This window comes from Prionailurus bengalensis, chromosome D1 (genome assembly GCF_016509475.1).
Source record: "Prionailurus bengalensis isolate Pbe53 chromosome D1, Fcat_Pben_1.1_paternal_pri, whole genome shotgun sequence".
In the NCBI taxonomy this organism is placed as follows: Eukaryota; Metazoa; Chordata; class Mammalia; order Carnivora; family Felidae; genus Prionailurus; species Prionailurus bengalensis.
Genome location: NC_057346.1, coordinates 84,945,339 through 84,965,160, shown reverse-complemented (window position 1 = coordinate 84,965,160; position 19,822 = coordinate 84,945,339). Strand labels below are relative to the sequence as shown.

At 38.4% G+C, this 19,822-nt stretch overlaps 1 pseudogene; it reads right to left on the bottom strand.

The window, feature by feature from the left end:
• Nucleotides 1-4,316: 4,316 nt before the first annotated feature.
• Nucleotides 4,317-4,402, bottom strand: LOC122484634 (annotated as a pseudogene).
• Between the last annotated feature and the right edge of the window lie 15,420 nt (nucleotides 4,403-19,822).

Sequence of the window (19,822 nt, the reverse complement as noted above, 5' to 3'; positions counted from 1 at the left end):
GGAGGGATTTAAAGACTGAAGGATAAACAGAAGTTAGTTAACTGAAGGTAGGAGAATAAGAGGGAAGGGGCAAGGAAGAAAAGTCTAGCATATGTAATGGTACAGATGCAAGACTATTGGGTGTGTCCAGAACACTGGCAGTGGGTTGCAATAGCTGGAGCTCTCAGTGTTGGGGTGAGGAAGAGCAGAGAAAGAAGATGCTAAAGAAATAGACAGCCCGGATCCCTGTCTGAAGGGATGGGTAAGCATTGTTAAAGTATCTGGACTTTATCCTGAGAGCAAGGGAGGTCACTGATGAATCTTTGACAGAGCAATGATGTGGTCAGGTTGTATTTCAGGAAAACTATCTCACCATATTATGTAAAACACATTTGTGCAGGTGCTGTAAAAAGCTGTAGAAAGGAAGAGTTGGGGTGGTTGTTTGGACTAATATTATAGGTCTTAAACTACAGAATGAGGCGGGGGAATGGAGAACAGATTTATGAGATGTCTGGAGGGTACTGGAAAATTAATTGGAAATTAATCTTGGCTGTTTCATTCAAAGGTTTAAAATGCAAACACTTTAAAGATGTCATAGAGAGACTGCCTACTGGCCAATCCTACTTATAGTTGGGACTTGTAGAGGGTCATGTATGAACAAGGAGGACTGAGTCAATCCTGAGGTCCTCAGACTGGGGGATGCTAGACAGGGCTGGACAGGTAAAACCACACTTGACAGGCAGTGCTAGGTGGGGACAGAGTTGTCAGAAAGCAGAGAGCTCCAGGGATAGGAATCAGGAGCCAAAGGGGTAAAGCAGAAATTTTAAGGTACTGTGCAAGAGAAAGAGTAGCTTTTGTTTTTCTTTTTTGAGAGTAGCTTTTCTACAGAAAAGGAGGAAAGTTAAGGTATTCAGTGGAATGAATTTCAGAGATACCTACGCAAGACTACAGCTGACTTTTCATAAAGAGAGAGGCTCTTGTGTTCCCTTCATTTGGTATCCCTTGAGCTTCTTTGATTTGCCTCAGGACACTGGAACCTGGGGCGAAACCCTATCCCTTCCTCAGCCAGCCCAGAAGAGCTCTGCCTTCTGCTGCAGGTGACCAAGAGGTGCCTTGTCTTCTACTGCAGGTAATGGAAGGTGCCCTGCTCTAAACATTAGTTAACATAGGGTGCCCTGCCCTGTACCTCCAACTGATGAATGGCAATTGTTTTCTTGTTTTCATTCTGCCCATGTGAATTCCAGGCCCCCACACCTGCCCAGCCTGGCCTTGTTTTCATATAGATATCTCTGAGTGACTCAATGGGGTCTGGTATTCCTACTGTTTATTAAGCCCACGCATTGTCACTGTTGAGCCCTCACTCACCTTCTATGAAAACGTGCTCATTTTCTGTTTCTTTGGAGATAAACTGGCTTTGCCACAGCACTCTCTAGATGAAATCATCAGTGTTGTTTCCTCAGTATTCTCACCCGTGTTCCTTCTCACTCTGCTCTTTAACCCCTTAGTCCTCCTTCTCATACAGCTTGCTTTGTGTGATGGGTAATTGTGCCTGGGAGCCAATACTGTCACTCTCTTTTCTACTCCCTTGAACTTGTTTTTGGTTTTCTCCAAGTCAGAAAACATAAAAATGGAAAACAGTATAGAGCTTCCTCAAAAAATTAAAAATAGAACTACTCTATGACCCAGCAATTGCACTACTAGGTATTTATCTAAAGGATAAAATAAATGCTGATTCAAAGGGGCACATGTTGGGGCGCCTGGGTGGCGCAGTCGGTTAAGCGTCCGACTTCAGCCAGGTCACGATCTCGCGGTCTGTGAGTTCGAGCCCCGCGTCAGGCTCTGGGCTGATGGCTCAGAGCCTGGAGCCTGTTTCCGATTCTGTGTCTCCCTCTCTCTCTGCCCCTCCCCCGTTCATGCTCTGTCTCTCTCTGTCCCAAAAATAAATAAACGTTGAAAAAAAAATTAAAAAAAACAAAAAACAAAGGGGCACATGCACCAATGTTTATAGCACTATGGACAATTGCCAAAGTGTGGAAAGAACCCAAATGTCCATTGACTGATGAATGGATAAAGAAGATGTGATATATATACATAGAGTGGAATATTACTCGGCAATCCAAAAGAATGAAATCTTTCCATTTGCAACAATGTGGATGGAACTAGAATGTATTATGCTAAGTGAAATAAGTCAGAGAAAGACAAATATCATGTGATTTCACTCATGTGGAATTCTAGAAACACAGCAGATGAACATAGGGGAGGGGAAGGAAAAATAAGATAAAAACAGAAAAGGAGGCAAACCATAGGAGACTCTTAAATACAGAGAACAAACTGAAGGTTGTTCGAGGGGAGGTGGGGTGGGGTGTGATGTGCTAAGTGGGTGATGGGCATTAAAGAGGACACTTGTTAGGATGAGCACTGGGTGTTATATGTAAGTGATGAATCACTGGGTTCTATTCCTGAAACCAATACTACACTGTATATTAACTGACTTGAATTTAAAAAAATAAGTTAAACCAAAAAGAAGCATAAAGATGCTAGGCTGCTGGAGAAGTTGGAGAGCTTTAACTCTTATACAGCTCTACTTCCGTCACCTTGTGATTTGACAGAAGTCTAACTAATTGAATTTACTTCTTTTTTTAAAAAAAAATTTTAAACGTTTTATTTATTTATTTTTGAGACAGGGAGAGACAGAACATGAACAGGGGAGGGTCAGAGAGAGGGAGACACAGAATCTGAAATAGACTCCAGGCTCTGAACTGTCAGCACAGAGCCCGACTCGGGGCTCGAACTCATGGACTGTTGAGATCATGACCTGAGCCGAAGCCGGCCGCCCAACTGACTGAGCCACCCAGGTGACCTAATTGAATTTACTTCTTAAGATGCTTTGAAACTTCTAATTGAGAATGGAGGTAGAATTAATGAATTAGGGGCTTGGTCATTCCAAAATAATCCTCACAAGAAAAATGAGGAAATATGAAATTGACTTTTAAAATGAGTACTTCTCTAGGGGCACCTGGATGGCTCAGTCAGTTAAACGTCCAGCTTCCGCTCAGGTCACGATCTCCCAGTTCCAGCCCCACATCAGGCTCTATGCTCACAGCTCAGAGCCTGGAGCTGCTTTGGGTTCTGTGTCTCCCTCTCTGCGCCTTCCCTGCTTGCAGTCTGTCTCTCAAAAAAAGAAATAAAAACATTAAAAAAATGTTTTTTAAATGTGTGCTTCTCCTAAATGCTAAGAAAGAGATATGTAGGCTGTACCCCAAGGGACCATGACCCAATACATACCCAATTCTCTTTGTCTCGACCTAATAATACATTTCCCCTGGGAAGTGTCTCTGCAGGGACCCTGGGACATGAAGGACTTACAAGACTGGTACCGGGCCCCAGTCACTGTATATTGCTATTTCATAGCCCGGATTTAGTCTACTCTGGACTTCATAGAGAGATGATGAGTCATGTTGCTCTTTCATTAGCGGTCTTATGTTTCTGGAAGGAAATAGGGTGGATGAGCTGAAGATTGTCATAATCACCGTTTTGCTTTTATCATTGTTGATACCTCTCACCCCTAACTCCCAGCTCTTCATACATTGCCTCTCTAACCAGGGGGTGAAATTTCCCATGGGTACAGTTCTAGGCCAAGAAGAAGAGCTGTTTTGTTGCTCTGAGGAAGGCACCAAAGCTCCTTCTAAAGGTGAGGGGGTGAAACAAAAAAATCCAGAGGAAAGTCAGATTGTCCATCTTAAGAGGAAAATATTCTTTAAGACTTCCTGAGATAGCAAATTTAGGATATATCTATAGCTTTATTCATATCAGTATGTCTTCTGATGTTCACCCAATTGCTTATTTTTCTCTGGATATATTGTCCATTTACATAAGAAGTTATGATAAGAACAAATTAATTTCTCTGGGAAAATTTGAACTTGTTTTAAATTTAATTTTTTAATGTTTATTTATTTTGTTTTTAGAAAGAAAAAGAGAGTGCAAGCAGGGGAGGGGCAGAGAGAGGGAGACACAGAATCAGAAGCAAGCTCCAGACTCTGAGCTGTCAGCACAGAGCCCGAACTCAGGAGCTATGAGATCATGACCTGAGTCAAAGTCAGATGCTTAACCAACTGAGCCACCCAGGCACTCCTGAACTTTTATTGAAAAATGGCTTTTGGGGTGCCTAGATGGCTTGGGTTAGCATCCTAATTCGGCTCAGCTCATGATCTCAAAGTTCATGGGTTTGAGCCCCACACCTGACTCTGTGCTGACAGCTCAGAGCCTGGAGGCTGCGTCAGACTCTGTGTCTCCCTCTCTCTGCCCCTCCCTGCTCACACTCTCTCTCTCTCTCTCTCTCTCTCTCTCTCTCTCTCTCTCTCTCTCCACGGAAATCTTTAGTAAAAGGCGAAAGATTTATGTGATCTGAAGAGAAACCAGAGTATCTCTCTCTCTCTCAAAAATAAAAATAAACATTAAATTTTTTTAATGGATTTTCTTTTCTCTTCTCTTCCCTTCCCTTCCCTTCCCTCTCCTCTCTTTCTCCCTCCCTCCCTCCTTCTCTCTCCCTTTATCCCCTTATCTTTTTTAAAAAATGGATTCTTTTTCTTTCCCTTCCCTTCCCTTCCCTTCCCTTCCCTTCCCTTCCCTTCCCTTCCCTTCCCTTCCCTTTCCTTCCCTCTCCTCTCTCTCTCCCTCCCTCCCTCCCTATCTTCTCCTTTCCTCCTTCTCTCTCTCTCTCTCCCTTTTCCCCCTTCTTTCTTTCTTGCTTCCTTCCTCCCTCCCTTCCTCCCTCCCTCCCTCTCCTTCCCTCCCTCCCCTTTCTTCCCTTCTTCCTCTTTCTTTCTTTCTTTCTTTCTTTCTTTCTTTCTTTCTTTCTTTCTTTTTCTTCTTTTTTTTCTTTCTCTTGCTTTCTTGCTCTTTCTTTCTTTCTTTCTTTCTTAAATATTTTACATAGTTTGATGGTATGAACATGACAGGAAAGAGATTTAATTTTTATACTGAAGAAATTCATTTTGGTAGGATTTGATGCATTATAGTATATTGAGAATCATTTAACTGCATACTTTAACAGCAATATGAATTCTAAAAATGAATTTTCTGACACAAAAAAGTACATTACAGTAAATTGCTCTTCTAAAAGATAACATTTTCCCCTCCCTAAATGAAGAATATATGAATAATCTGCTTCAATTTATACAAAGGTAAAAAAAACCACAAGTATTTGTTTTAAATTGGGACCACTCAGAAATAAATTTGGATAATAGCAATATTTGTGGGTATGATGACATTTCAGCCTTCCACTGGTATTTTAACTTAAAAAATTTTTTTTTGATGTTTATTTATGTTTGAGAGAGAGAGAGAGAGAGGGACAGAATGCTAGCGGGGGAAGGGCAGAAAGAGAAGGAGACTCAGAATCTGAAGCAGGCTCCAGGCTCTGAGCTGTCAGCATAGATCCCGACACGGGGCTTGAACTCATGGACTGCGAGATCATGACCTGATCCAAAGTCAGATTCTCAACTGACTGAGCCATCCAGGCACCCCTAAAAATTTTAAATCCCTCTTTTTATTTCCCTCATATTTCAAATTAGTAAAAAGGTCCAAGGAGGAGGAAAGTAGGATGCATTCAAATGTATAATCTCTACTTCCCTTTAATTTCTATTTCTTTATAGACTTTGAGGTCATAAAAGAAAGAATGGAACTAAAGCTTTTGCTGATTGAGTGTCTTGGCACCAAGCCTTGTGCTGGGCCATTCCTAGACTTTGTCTCATTTCAACTTCACAAATTGTTTGTCAGATTTTATTATTCCCATTTTTTCATGTGAGAAAACTAAGGTGCAAGTTTACACAGCTGGGTGGTGAGGAACCAGGATTTGAAACCTAGTTTCAAAGACTGATTTCAAAATGTGTTCTCAGTACTATACCAGTTTGCTCCCTTCCTCTATTCCAGGTTATAATTCACTAAAAGTTAATTTACTATTCAGAAAGAATCTCAATTTAATGAGCTCCAAGGGACATCAAAATTGTTAAGCTGTAAGCATCCTTCATAAAAATGGAGGTTTAATGTAAAATGATACAGAGGGGAATTTCTCTCTTATTAATTTTTTCAACATGGAGAAAATGTTTAATATCCCCAGTATTTTAAAGTACATTAACAGAAAAAAAGGATATGATATAAGAAATAATGAGTTGTCACTTCCCTTGTAGTGGTGCTTGAGTGAATAAATGGATTTAGCTTACTCCTATAACCTTATTTAAAGTTATTTAAATATGTATATTTAATATATTTAAAAATATATCTTGGGGCACTCGGGTGGCTCAGTCACTTAAGCATCCAACTTTTGGTTTCGGCTCAGTTCATGAACTCACAGTTCATGGGATTGGGCCCTGCATCGAGCTCTGTGCTTGCAGTGTGGAGCCTGCTTAGGGTTCTCTCTCTCCCACTCTCTCTCTGCCCCTCCCCTGCTTGCATTCTCTGTCTCTCTCAAAATAAATAAATAAACTTTAAAAACGTACATAGCTTTATAGTAGAAAAATTATACAGATAACTAATGCATCCAAAGACAACTAATGCTAACATTTTCTTATGTTTCCTTCTAGTTGCGTGTGAATATATATAATTTGTTTATAGAAATAGGATACTTTACTGATTTAAAATATGAACTTTCCCCACTTAAGAACCTCTTCAACATTATTTCTATGCCATAAGTAAACATCTATATGCATTTTAGAGAGTCATTAGTATTCCACCATAGAAATGTTACGTAATTTATTTAGCCTATATTGGTTGGCTATTTATGTTGTTTCCAGTGCCTTTTATTTATAAACTGTGCTGTTATGAAATTCCATGTCCATGTATCTTTATATACATCCCTGATTATTTCATTTGGATAAATTGCCAAGTGTAATTTAGACATAATAAAGATTTCTCATTTTTATTTTATTTTTTTAAGTTTATTTATTTATTTTGAGAGAGGGTGTGTGACACACACAAGCGGGGGAGGGGCAGAAGGAGAACCCGAAGGAAGCTCCACTCTGTCAGCACGGAGCTTGACTTGGGGCTCAACCCCATGAACAGTAAGATCGTGACCTGAGCCGATATCCAGAGTTGCATGCTTAACTGACTGAGCCACCAAGGCACCCCTACAATTCTCATTCTTAAATACTATAGGAGAATATATTTAAATACTATAGGAGAAACAATTCAATATTAAATTGATATTCAGGATTCAAGGTGATCTATATAATGACAAGGCACTGTATGGCTTAGGATGGAAATAGCAGATATTTGAGGGTAACAATTTATTTGTGATAGTTATAGAATGTCCTAAGTCTGAATTTTGAATCACTGACTTGAGCTATAAAGGACATTCTTATCTCACAGATGAGGATATTATTATTTCTTAATATGTAAAGTCCTTGAGAGCCAAGACCATGTTCTTTTCAAATTTTTATCCTAGCACTTAGTACCATGCTTTGCTCAGAGTACCTATTCAATAAGTGTTCATGAAAAAGTAAATAAAATTTGGGCCTTGAGTGGCTAAAAGATTTACTAAAAGTTATGCAGCTAGCTCAATGTGGAACTCACACTTGAACCCATAACTCTTGACTTCTAGTTCTGTGCTACTTCTCAATTTTACCAGGGCCTCAGCTGGGTTCCACAGGAAGCAACAGTTGAGGCAAAATTTTAGGTGCTAATATGTCATGAGGGAGTGCTTTTATCCTCAGGAAGCAGAAGAGAAACAGAGAAGGAGGCATGAAAGGAGGGAGCACGATTTGAGGGTATATTTCCAAGGACACTTCCTTTTGGTAGCTAGGGCAACTGACTGCTTGGCAACATGGGAGCATTTTCTCAGAAGGTTTTATAAACAACAACACTTTGGGATAGTTCATTGGTGGGAAGAATAAGAGAGACAAATGTGTCTGCCAGTTATAGTCTCCAATGGAGTATTAACCTCTAGGTTGTGCATATGTGGGTACTAAGCAGGCTCCTCTGGATTGGGAGGTGGAAGTCAAGACACATTGTTGGGTTATGCCCACCAAGGTCAGTTGCTGTGGGAGCTGGAGTAAAACAGGCAGCAAAGAACTCCAGACACAAATGGCTCTGAGGATCAGAATAGAGCCTATGAGATGTCTGACACATATGGGTTCATTTTGTTAATACGTACTGAACATGTTGTACACTGTGCTGAATTGATGTCATATATATACTGGGGAATCAGATGCGGTTCCTGTCCTCCAGGTGCTTACAATTTTAACCAAAACATGGTTCTTGGGCTGATCAACTAAATCTCTTTTTGTTCTCAGATCCATCCATAGCCTTTTCTCTCCCCTCCTCTGTTTCTCATAGAGCTGCATTTCCTCAAGATGGTTGGTTTGGCCAAGAAGACCCCAGGGGGAGGCTGGAGAGAGAGAGAAAGAGGGGAGACTCTCGCTTTTGCCATCCCTGCTTATGGTGGCATCTTTAGCAGCAACTGAATCTCCTCTGGGGCTTCAGCTTACAGCAATCCTTGCTGTGGTTCTGGTTCCAAGGTTGGGCCAGCTTCCTGCAGTCCACTTACTCCCAGTGTCCCTCCAGCCCTAGCAGTGGTAGTGGCTTCCTCTTGTTGTGAACCTGAGGATTGCCTCACTGTCCTTTAATTGATTTTTAAATTCTTTCATTACCTAGTAATCAGTTCCTGAAATTAATTCCTTCTGTTTACGAGACCTGGAGTCATTTCCTTTTTTAATGAAAACAGTTCATCCCAAGGCAATTAATCGATAACCTTTAATAATTTCATTGTCCATGAAGCAAATAACAATCTGTTAAATATTTAAAACAGTGAATATTTTGTTCATAACCAGTTAATGAAAATCATCAAGGAAATAGATTTTTTAATGTAGACCTGGTCATTATAATCTTATTTTATTTAAAGCTATAAAGATTTAATATAAAACTGTGATCTGGAGGGATGAGCATAATCTTTATAAACATTTTTGTTCATGAACAAAGACCACTATTTCTGCCATGAGATCATTAGAAATCAAACGCATATATTGAAATGCTGACTCTTTAATTGTGAAAGAATGCTGCATATGTAAAGTCACAAAGAGAAAAATATGTTATTTTCTCTTTGACACTCCAACACTTTCATTTCCTTTTTCTGAATGTAAGGATGGACATGAAGGGAAAGATATGGAAAAGCTTTTTAGGGAGGTCAGCTTTCTCTCTCCATCCATTGTGTAGCCTAAAATGATCTTGCTAATAATGCAATGCAAGCATTTGCCCAACTGTATGCTATGTGGTCTTAGAAAAAAAAGTATTATGGTATTCAGAGTTTTCATAAACTCTAAGTAATATTCATATTAATTTTAACATTAGAATCTGTGTTAATATCAATCATGTCCTCTACTAGATGCTTTATACATATTATCTTGTGAATCTTCATAAGATCCTATAAGCTTGGTATCATTTGTCCTATTTGACAGACATGTAAAGTAAGGGAGGTGAAGTAATATGGCCAGTGTTGCAGGGAGAGTAAGTATCACATCTGGATATCAAACCAAGTCTTTAAGATCAAAACTCCCTCCTCATTTCTCCACACGGTGCCACTACTCTCTGAAATAAAACTAACTTTCTATTTTAAGGTAAAGCCTGAAAAGTAAAAGTGTGTGTGTATGTAATTTTATATTTAAAAATCATGATTTATATTTTTTCTATGTTCCTTGAAAGTAGAGAATGTCAATTACTTTTCTCGATTGTTCTCTTTCATAGGAATAAATTCTTAGAATTATGAAACAGAGGGAGTCTATAGATAATAGAAGGTCAAGCCTCCTAATTTTACAGATGGGAAATCTAAGGTCCAGAGGCAGGAAATGATTCAGGCAAGGAAGCTTCTACCTCTCAGAATTGTCCATGTGAAGACAAGCGTTAGGTAATCATGAGACTTAACTGGGGGAAGAGAGGAATGGAGTTTAAGTGAAACATTTGGATAGTAAACAATTGCCAAATGAAACAGATGAAAATTTCCTTTCACCTGTAGCTGGGGTCTCCCATGTGGGCTGCTTCTGCATGTTCCTTTGAGAACTCTAAGAAATAAGTATTTGGGGGAGGAAGCAGGTCAATGAGGGTGCCAGTTATGTGAAAGCCCCAGTAGGCTTCCTCTTAGGAAAATCAATACTCATGAAGAAGAGTGATAGCCTATAACTTTCTGAAGGCTATCCTGGATTGGGAGGATACCTGCCACAAATTGAGAGAAAATGAAAGCACAGTTCCCAGTTTTGTCTTGGGCACCTACCTGGTCAAGAAAAAAGAGGTGATTTTTAAGGTAATTGTGTGAGGTGGTTTTTTTGTTTGTTTTTGAGAGAGACAGAGAGACAGAACTTGCATGCACAAGTGGGGAAGGGGCAGAGGAAGAGGGAGAGAGAGAATCTTAAACAGACTCCACGACAGCCTGGCAAGGGATCATGACCTGATCATGACTTGAGCCGAAATCAAGAGTCAGACACTCAACCGACTGAACACCCCGAGGTATCCTTTTATAACTCACCCCATAGGGAAGTCTTCTGAAAAGCTAGAAGTACTAGTTAAATATTACAATCCCAAGAAAGTAAAGACCCAGGACAAGTGAAGCATTTGTATGCAGCCCCAGAAATGTGAGTTGAGACTAGCTAGAAATATCTTATTTGGACTTACATATGCTGTAACCCAATCTGTGAGATTCTGGTTGTACTGCTTAATACATGGATTTTAGGGTTAAACAGACCTGAATTCTGAATTTGCTCATTTTTTTTCTATGACCTTAGGATTGTTACCTACTTAACTGATATTAGTCTCAGTTTTTTAAACCTCTAAAATGGGAGATAATAATACCCTTTGCTTGGCTAAAGTCATTAGAGGTGTCTAGTCCAACTAGAAAAAGCTATACTGTTTCCTCTGTAATTACATGATGTCGTTGCTCCCAGAAAAAGGTTACTGCGTCTCCCCCATCAATTAAGGCAATCAGTCACACTTGATTAATTCAGCCCATTTCAGTGCACTCAGCAGCTGGATATACTTACAAAGGAAGCACCTATATGCTAAGGGATGTGCTGCGTTGGCTAATAATAGAAGAAAGCAGCCAGTAGGCTGTCAATATATGAACCTTTGTTATCCAGTCAAATATCTGTGGCTAATGGGGTTCTCAATAAGCAAAACACATAGATGGAGAATGAATTTTCCCTTTATTGATAACAATCAGATAATTTTGTCATATACTCATTACAAAATGACCACAGTAAAAAAATGCACAAAAAGGACAGAATATTTGAATTAGCTTTTGAGAGACAAAATCAAGTGATTGTGGATGTGGTATTTTGCTTCCTGGATAACTTTGCATGGTCTGAGCACTTGTTTGCATCTCTGTTTTCTCAAGACTATTCTGTGGCAATTTGCTTCAGCCCAGCTCTCTTCCACTTTCCTTTCCCAGGAGAAAGGGGAACTGTCATTGTATGTATAATAAGTGTCTACTTTGAATAGAGTAGCCATCTAGATACAAGATATCTGTGTCATAAAACTCAAAGTGGTGACGTTTTCCCTTTTTTCTTTGATGCTATTTCATTACATAAAATTCATATACATTTCATAGTATTTAAAATAAATAATTGTGTAACAAAATAAAATCATTCATAATCAGCCATGGTCATTTAAAAAAATTTTAATGTTTATTTTATTATTTTTGAGAGAGAGAGAGACAGAGACAGAGTGTGAGGAGGGGAGGGGAAGAGAGAGAGGGAGACACAGAATCCAAAGCAGGCTCCAGGCTCTGAGGGAGACACAGAATCCAAAGCAGGCTCCAGGCTCTAAGCAGTCGTCACAGAGCCCGATGCGGGGCTCAAACTCTCGAACCATGAGATCATGACCTGAGCCAAAGTTGGATGCTTAACCAACTGAGCCACCCAGGTGCCCCAGGCATGATAATATTTAAAACAAACAAACAAACAAACAAAAAATGGTTTGAATCTATTTCCAGGTTTGGAAGCATTAAGCCAAGAAAGAAACCATGTTCTCAGATTGACGATGCATTGTAGTATGGGCTCTAACTGATCACCACAGTGAAAGAAAAGAGGGAATGTCAGTCAATCTGAAGACAAACTATCTACTGACAAGATCAGCACCCAGTTTTGTTAAGAATCCAAGCTATTTGAATTCATGCTTTTTAATCAGAAATAGGAATAGTCTCATCATTTTAATTCCAATGCAATATAAACTGAGTATAGACATAATCAGAGCACCAAGATCACATCACTTATATTTTGTATAGCAACATAATCATTCCAATTACAAATAGAAAAACAACATTAAATACATTAAATTAAAAATATAAGCATTTTCTTGCATAGTGTCTTTTAGGTTAAACAGCTTAAATTTCTCCTGACATTAGCCCGTTAGTATACTTAAGATACAATTTTTTGACATTATTTATTATTTATAAAAATAAATCTTTCCCATTTGAGAGATGAGGAAAACAGGCTTTAGTCAATTCTCCAAGTCACACAATAATTCACTCTCACTATGCTGTGTTGCATATTATGTCACAACTTATGTCAGTATTTCCTGGGAATAGCTCAGATAAATAGGACATCTAATCGAATGTTATCCAAATTTGCAATCCAGGAATATTTCCTTAATCAAAGTTTTAGGAAGAACCCAAAGGCTTAGAAAGAGAATAATGATAAAATGGAAAAGAAAACCATGAGCTGGGACTAGTTGGTACTCCCATTACTGTTTCATTCTCCAAAGTCCCTCAATAAAATCCAAAGAACAGTTTAAGAATTGTTCACATAATTTGACTTAGTGTTGTTATTTATCTGTTTGTTTTAAGTGGGAGAAAAAACATACAAATGGACAATGGCCAGATATGTAAAAAAAAAAAAAAAAATATATATATATATATATATATATATATATATATATATATATAACTCTGATTCATAATATACAGCAACTGAACCATTATCTATAGTGATCAGCCCCAGAAGCCAGCCTACTATACACAAGGCAGACTTGTAGGAAGTCAGACCACCATCCCTAGCAATCTGCTCGGGATGCCAAACAATAACTCATGGAACAATCAGCTCCCAAATGGCTAAGTACTTGATTAATAATTGACAACTTTCCTAATTTTCGTCTCTGCTTCCAACTTAGGACTGACCAGAGAAAGCCAAATGTGTACCCCTAACCAATCACATAGAATACCCACCTCCAGCTTCCTCAAGCCAACAGCCCCCAGTCAGGGCACACCTGACTGAAAAGAAGCCGTACCTTCTTTTCACTACAAAGCTTTCCTGTCCTGCCTGCCTTTGAGTAACTGCCAAAATGCACGTGATTGGTGGCCAACACTCTTACTCAAGAGGTTTGAATAAGCAGACATTGCTTTTCTCATTTGGGTGGTCTTGTTTTTAAATTTCCATACAACAATGAGAAAGAATGAAATATGGCCTTTTGTAGCAACGTGGATGAACTGGAGAGTGTTATGCTAAGTGAAATAAGTCATACAGAGAGAGACAGATACCATATGTTTTCACTCTTATGTGGATCCTGAGAAACTTAACGGAAGTCCATGGGGAGGGGAAGAAAAAAAAAAGAGGTTAGAGAGGGAGACAGCTAAAGCATAAGAGACTCTTAAAAACTGAGAACAAACTGAGGGTTGATGGGGGATGGGAGGGAGGGGTGGGTGGGTGATGGGTATTGAGGAGGGCACCTTTTGGGATGAGCACTGGGTGTTATATGGTAACCAATTTGACAATAAATTTCATATTAAAAATAATAATAATAAAAAATTTTCCATACAAGAAAAGCTTTACTATTTTTATAAAAAATGATACATTATTATTTTTAAAAAGCTTAAGTGATACAGGAAAGAAAAATAATCTCATTAACAAGATAACCACCATCTCCATTCAGTGAACATACTAGCTGATATTTCTTTGGTCTGCAGATAAGTAGACAAATAAGTAGATGGATAGATAGAAGATTAGGTGGGTAAATAGATGAATGGAAACAATTTTCAAAAAACAGCATCCTGAAATGCATTCTATTTTAAATTAAATATATTAAATTATTATAACAAATGAAAGTAAATATAAATGAGCTGAGCATCCAATAACTCTTTCTTCCCCAAATGCATACTAGTTTCTAATAAATTGTCCTAAAGGTAGATAAAAACATATTGTGAAATAATATGTGCCAGTCACTGTTTTGAACTCTAGAGTTCAAGATGAAATGGTATTGAATGCCTTCCTGCTGTGAAAAATAGGAAAGATTTAGATTTGCATTTCTGCCTCCATTTTTCCACACATTCTTATGTATTATATTCTTATAGTTATTTATATTAGTATATTTGTTTTGTCAAAATTGATAAAATTTGCATTATTTTCTGTGAAAAGATCAATATCTGAAGTTTATTGAAATCTATAGATTCCAAGCAGTGTTCTAAACTTGCCTGCCTGCCTTTTGTGGGCTTATGATTCTTTCTCTTTTCCTCTCCTCACTTTTTGCCTCTCTCTCTTTCTCTCTTTTCTTTTGTTTATGTCTCTCTTTTTTTTTTTTTTTTTTTTTTGCCTTAAAGTAGGGGCAGAGGCAAGAGAAGGAGAAGAGTTCATCAGCTCCTGACATGGCAGTTTGCTTTGACAAAAAAATTAAAACCCTTAGGATTTGCCCTCTCTTCTGAGATGTTGTCAAATATCCATTACTATGGTTTATTTCACTTGGTTAGAGGAGTATCCTGTTTTTCTGGTAGAATACACTAAGCCTTCAGTTAATTCACTCAATTCAAAATGTAGCTTTGGAAAATCATGTCCCTGCTGGCATTTCTTGCTCCTGCTCACTCATCATCCAGTGTGGCACTTATTCTTAAGAATTTGCCTTGACTGTTTTTCCTGCATTCCTACTTATCCCTTTAGTCCACTTCTCTGAAAATTGAAGAGAATAATGAAAATCTCAAGATCTGGAGTGCTCACCTTCTTTCCCCAAGATGGCTTTCAGGAAACAATAATGATAGTAAATGTTAAATTGGCACCAAGTCTTACTAAAATTTTCTACTTTGTCCCTTCGGTTACTGCTTCTCAAAGTTGATAGCATTTGCCAGTTTTGAATGTCCCTCCCACTTTTTTTCCTGTGTTTTGCTATTGTAGAGGTTTTCAAATGCATATGTATTCCAAAAATTTTCTGCAGGCTGAATAAAAATAGTGCTTATATACTACTATATTTCAAATGAGTCCAGGTGCTGTTTTACAGTGAATAAAATAGAAAGTAATTTAAATGCATTACTGAATTCTTTACAGCTCTTTGTCATTATGTATTTAGGTGAGGGAATCTAGCAGCCTCTTAAGGTTGCAGAGAAAGCCATGTCACCATGTAACCTTGAGAAAGTTGTTTAACTACTGTAAGCCTTACAGTAAAATGAGTTGATAATAGTGTCTATCTTAGAGGCTTGTTATAAGGCCTAAATGAAATAACCCATGCAAAGCAGTCACCACAGTGCCTGCCACCTAATAAGCACTCAGTGTTAGCAGCCACAGTTGCAATCAATGAACACTATCATATGAGGATCTAATAATTGCTTAGAAGGGGTTCTTCTTTTAATGTTGGGCATCATGCTGGACCAGATATGCTTCTTGACCCTTTTGAGTCATGGCTGATCTGCTTCCATTAGGTTAGATTACATACATCCTTAGCTGGAAGAAAATGTATTGAACGTGCCTCCAAAGGAACAAGGCTGATGTCAGTTTAGCATGCAACATCTGTTTGGATGCATGAGGTGTCCCGGCTTGATTTCCATAAGAAGCGGGCACTGACACAAAGATTAGCATGAGGAAGTTTATTTGGAGGGCTCTCAGGATGTATACCCGCAGAAGGAAAGGAAAGAAAGCGGGACTGGGCAGAGGGTAGAAGTTGGCTGAGTTGATAGAGTTTCAAGGAAGGCCACAGCTGGCTCCTCCAGGGAGCTCTGGAATGGTAATGGCCTGCCAAAGTGGTCCCAAGCTGTTGCAAGGAGGGCCTTACCATTATATTCCCACATTGACCAGTGATAGGGTGCAGGGTCCCTCTGGGGAAATATAGAAAGGAACAACATTGCTTGAGGCAGCTCTCCCCAGTTGAGGGTAATGTCTGGTGAGAGCTTAGCTTTGAGGACTGGCAGCTGGCAGCCTGCAGCATCTGGGGCATAAGTTCTTGAAGTCTGAAGGGGGAATTGAGTGTGCAAACAGAATCCATCCTATTAACCACAGCACACTCTTTAGAAATCATATATTTCTTACTCAAAATAGTTCTGAAATGCCATTCGAAATAAATTTCAGGGGCATCTGGGTGGCTCAGTCGGTTAAGTGTCTGACTTCAGCTCAGGTCATGATCTCACGGTTTGTGTGTTTGAGCCCCGTGTTGGGCTCTGTGCTGACAGCTCGGAGCCTGGAGCCTGCTTCGGATTCTGTGTTTCCCTCTCTCTCTGACCCTCCCCTGCTCATGCTCTGTCTCTCTCTGTCTCTCAAAAGTGAATAAACATTAAAAAAATTTATTAAAAAAAATTTCAGAGATATAGTTTAGTAGCTGCTTTAAAAGATGCATCTAATTACCATTTTTATTGTATACTCTGATGTCATGAAGTAAAGCAGATAATGAAAAATATCAATGCATTCTCTAGTGGACATGTATTTTAATACATTTAATTCATGTGATTAACATGGCTTGAGACATTTTACATAGCTGTTTATTGTACTGCATCTGATCAATCCTGACCATCTATGTTTTGAAGACTATGTATATACATGTGTGTGTACCCATGTACATTCATATCTGTTTTTTGAGCAAGTTTGATTTCTACATATTCATGTAAGGGTGTCATGTTTTTTCCAGGGCCAGTGTAAGGCACTGTAAAAAACATAAAGCATAAGAAGCATGCCAGGCCTCAGGGAGCTGAGAGGAGATAAAACACGTGCTCGATAATTATTTATAGCAGACCACTTTTAAAAAGAGTTAAGTGGCCTGACACTCATATGACAGGATCAGCAGAAAAGCAGAGTATTCAGGGGCACAGAGTTCTTGGCCAGGCTTCTTGGGTTCAAATCCCAGCTCTGTTACCTCCTGGTTCTCTGGCTTGACTTTTCTACACATCACTTTTCTCATCTGTAAAATGGGTTTCAATACTGCAGGTTAGGAAGATTACATGAGGTAATCTATGGGTAACAGTTTTGACTGTAACCCAGTGCAAGAAACATTATCTTATTTTTCTATATATTAAAAAAAAAACACATCACTTTGCCCATGACTCTTGCCTACCTGGTTAAAAAACCGAAATTTGTGTTTTTGTGGGGAGACTAGGGTCATACAAGAATCATGATACTTGAAGAATGGCCTGGTCTACAGTACATACTGGTCATCACTGGTGCATGCACTTTCTCTGCCTCCAACAAAGAGGTGCTTGGTTCTTTGCCCAGATTGAGAACTGCCGTGTCTAGTTGCTGAATCCTCAGATACACCTTGCGGCCATTCTCTTCGGAGACCTGCATCTCTCCAATTATAGAATCTGGAGCAGCAATCACTCTCCAATGCTTCTGGACTCCTTAAATATCTACTCCCCATTCTCTGGAAAAACTCTCTCAAAACCTTTCTACTCCAAGCATAATCCATTACCTTTCCCATCCCTGAAATATCTCTCCTCAGATAACCTAATTCCATATTCTCTTACGAGCCTAGACTTTTGGAAAAAGAAGTCCTGTTTGGAAATGATTTTGGGGGGGTATGTTTTTGTTTTTCCCCCATTTCTTGGAAAAGCAAAGCCAAAAAAAATCGACCTTCTTTAAACAAAGAGGTGTGAATTATTTACAGCAGTGAGAATAAAATGCAAATTAATATCTCAGTACATTGTTCTACCACACAGGGATGGCTCTATGTTAAATAGAGCTTATTTCTTCCTATTTAACTAGCAGTTCAAACTATTATAAAACTCATTGCCTGTATTGGTGTGAAATGAGTTTCAGTATTTGCAGAATTCAAAATTAGTAATTCAGCAATCTGTTGTTAACACAACCTTTTGTTTTCACCCTTCCTCTGTTTATCAAATTATCTGCAGATGGTTCAGATCACAGGGTTTCAAAAAGAAATTTTTTTTTACTAGAAAAGCAAGTGCACTCTTTGAAGCTGTATTGCTCCCACACCTGTATCCCATTCACTAAGCATGTTCTGCCATGTATTAAGATGTTCAGATATGCTTCTGTTGAAATGATGCTGTTACATTCCCAGAGATAGAATATTGAGGAGGCTGAACGTGAACTCGAAGAAAGTAAGTGTGTTACTGAGTGATAGGAAGGGAGGGACCCTGTAAAATAATGTTTTTGAGGAGTTACAATATCAAATGAAACCTTGGACCGTTCAGGTACAACTCAAGTGGGACTAATCTGGAAAATGAAACTTAGAAATAGCAAGAGCATTATTAACAGACAAAAAAAGATAAAATCCTAAATATTTAGCTATATGTTACATTATAAATGTCACATTGAATACTGTGGTGAGCACCAAAAACATTATATAAAAATAAAATTCTATTATACATTTACTAGATTTATTTAGAGAGATAATTCCTAGAAAAAAGATATTTTTGTAAGCTCCTAGGGGAAATACATGGTTTTTAGGTTCCTACGATTCCCTGGTCACAACTTTTTCATCAACCAGTCAACCTATACCCTTGTTTTATGTTCATTTCTGTTTAAAGCCACCTTATTTAATACATATTTTTGATTTATCAACATCGAACTCATGGCCAACAGCACTATAACTCATGCCTGAGTCGCATGCTTTCTTGGACTTAGGAACATCAGCACTACTTTGGGGAGTATTTTATTTTATTTTATTTTATTTTATTTTATTTATTTTATTTTTCTTCCAAGTTTTCATTTAAATAGTAACTAACATACAGGTAATATTACTTTCAGGTATAGGGTTTAGTGATTCAATACTTACATACTAAACTTTGTGCTCATCACAAGTGACCTCTCTAATCCCCATCACCTATTTTACCCATCCACCCCATACCCCAAGTACCTCCCCTCCAGCAACCATCAGTTTGTTCTCTATTGTGAAGAGTCTGTTTCTTAGTTTTCCTACACTTTCCCCACCCTACGTGTTCATTTGTTTTGTTTCTTAAATTCCATATGTGAATGAAATCATATGGCATTTGACTTTCTCTGACTGACTTATTTCACTTAGCTACATATTCTGTAGCTCCATCCACACCATTGCAAATGACAAGATTTCATTCTTTTTTATGGCTGAATAATATTCCACTGTGCGCATGCATGTGTGTGTGTGTGTGTGTGTGTGTGTGTGTGTATACATCACTGAAGCCATTTTAAATAACAAAATCACCAGCAAAAAGTAGAAAAATGCAAATAACGTGGCACCAACTGGACTTCAAAAAGCACTTATTTATAGTGTGAGAACTGAAACAAGAATGAAGAAATTTGCCTGAACTTTATTTGGTCTCAACTGCAAACATATACATTGTATGACTCCAATTTTTTACCTCAATGTTCATATCCATGAATGCCCATAAAAGCAATGTGAATATTGGATTTGGGGGATTACAAATAAATTTTAGTGAGTAGGCAAATTCACAAATACAGAATCTGTAAACAGTGAGGATCCACTGTACTTAGAAGTAAATGTTTATAGGTTGCTATAAAGGAGTAACCTAACCATATTTTTTTAGAGGTTGGTTATCTAAACATTTTAAGGCACTTTTGATTGGGTCATAATTATTCAGTCTGGAACATTAATATTGGGAGGAATCTTAAAGATCGATTTTTATAGGTAAAGAAGATTGATCCTGCTTTTTACTAGAAAAGCAAGTGCA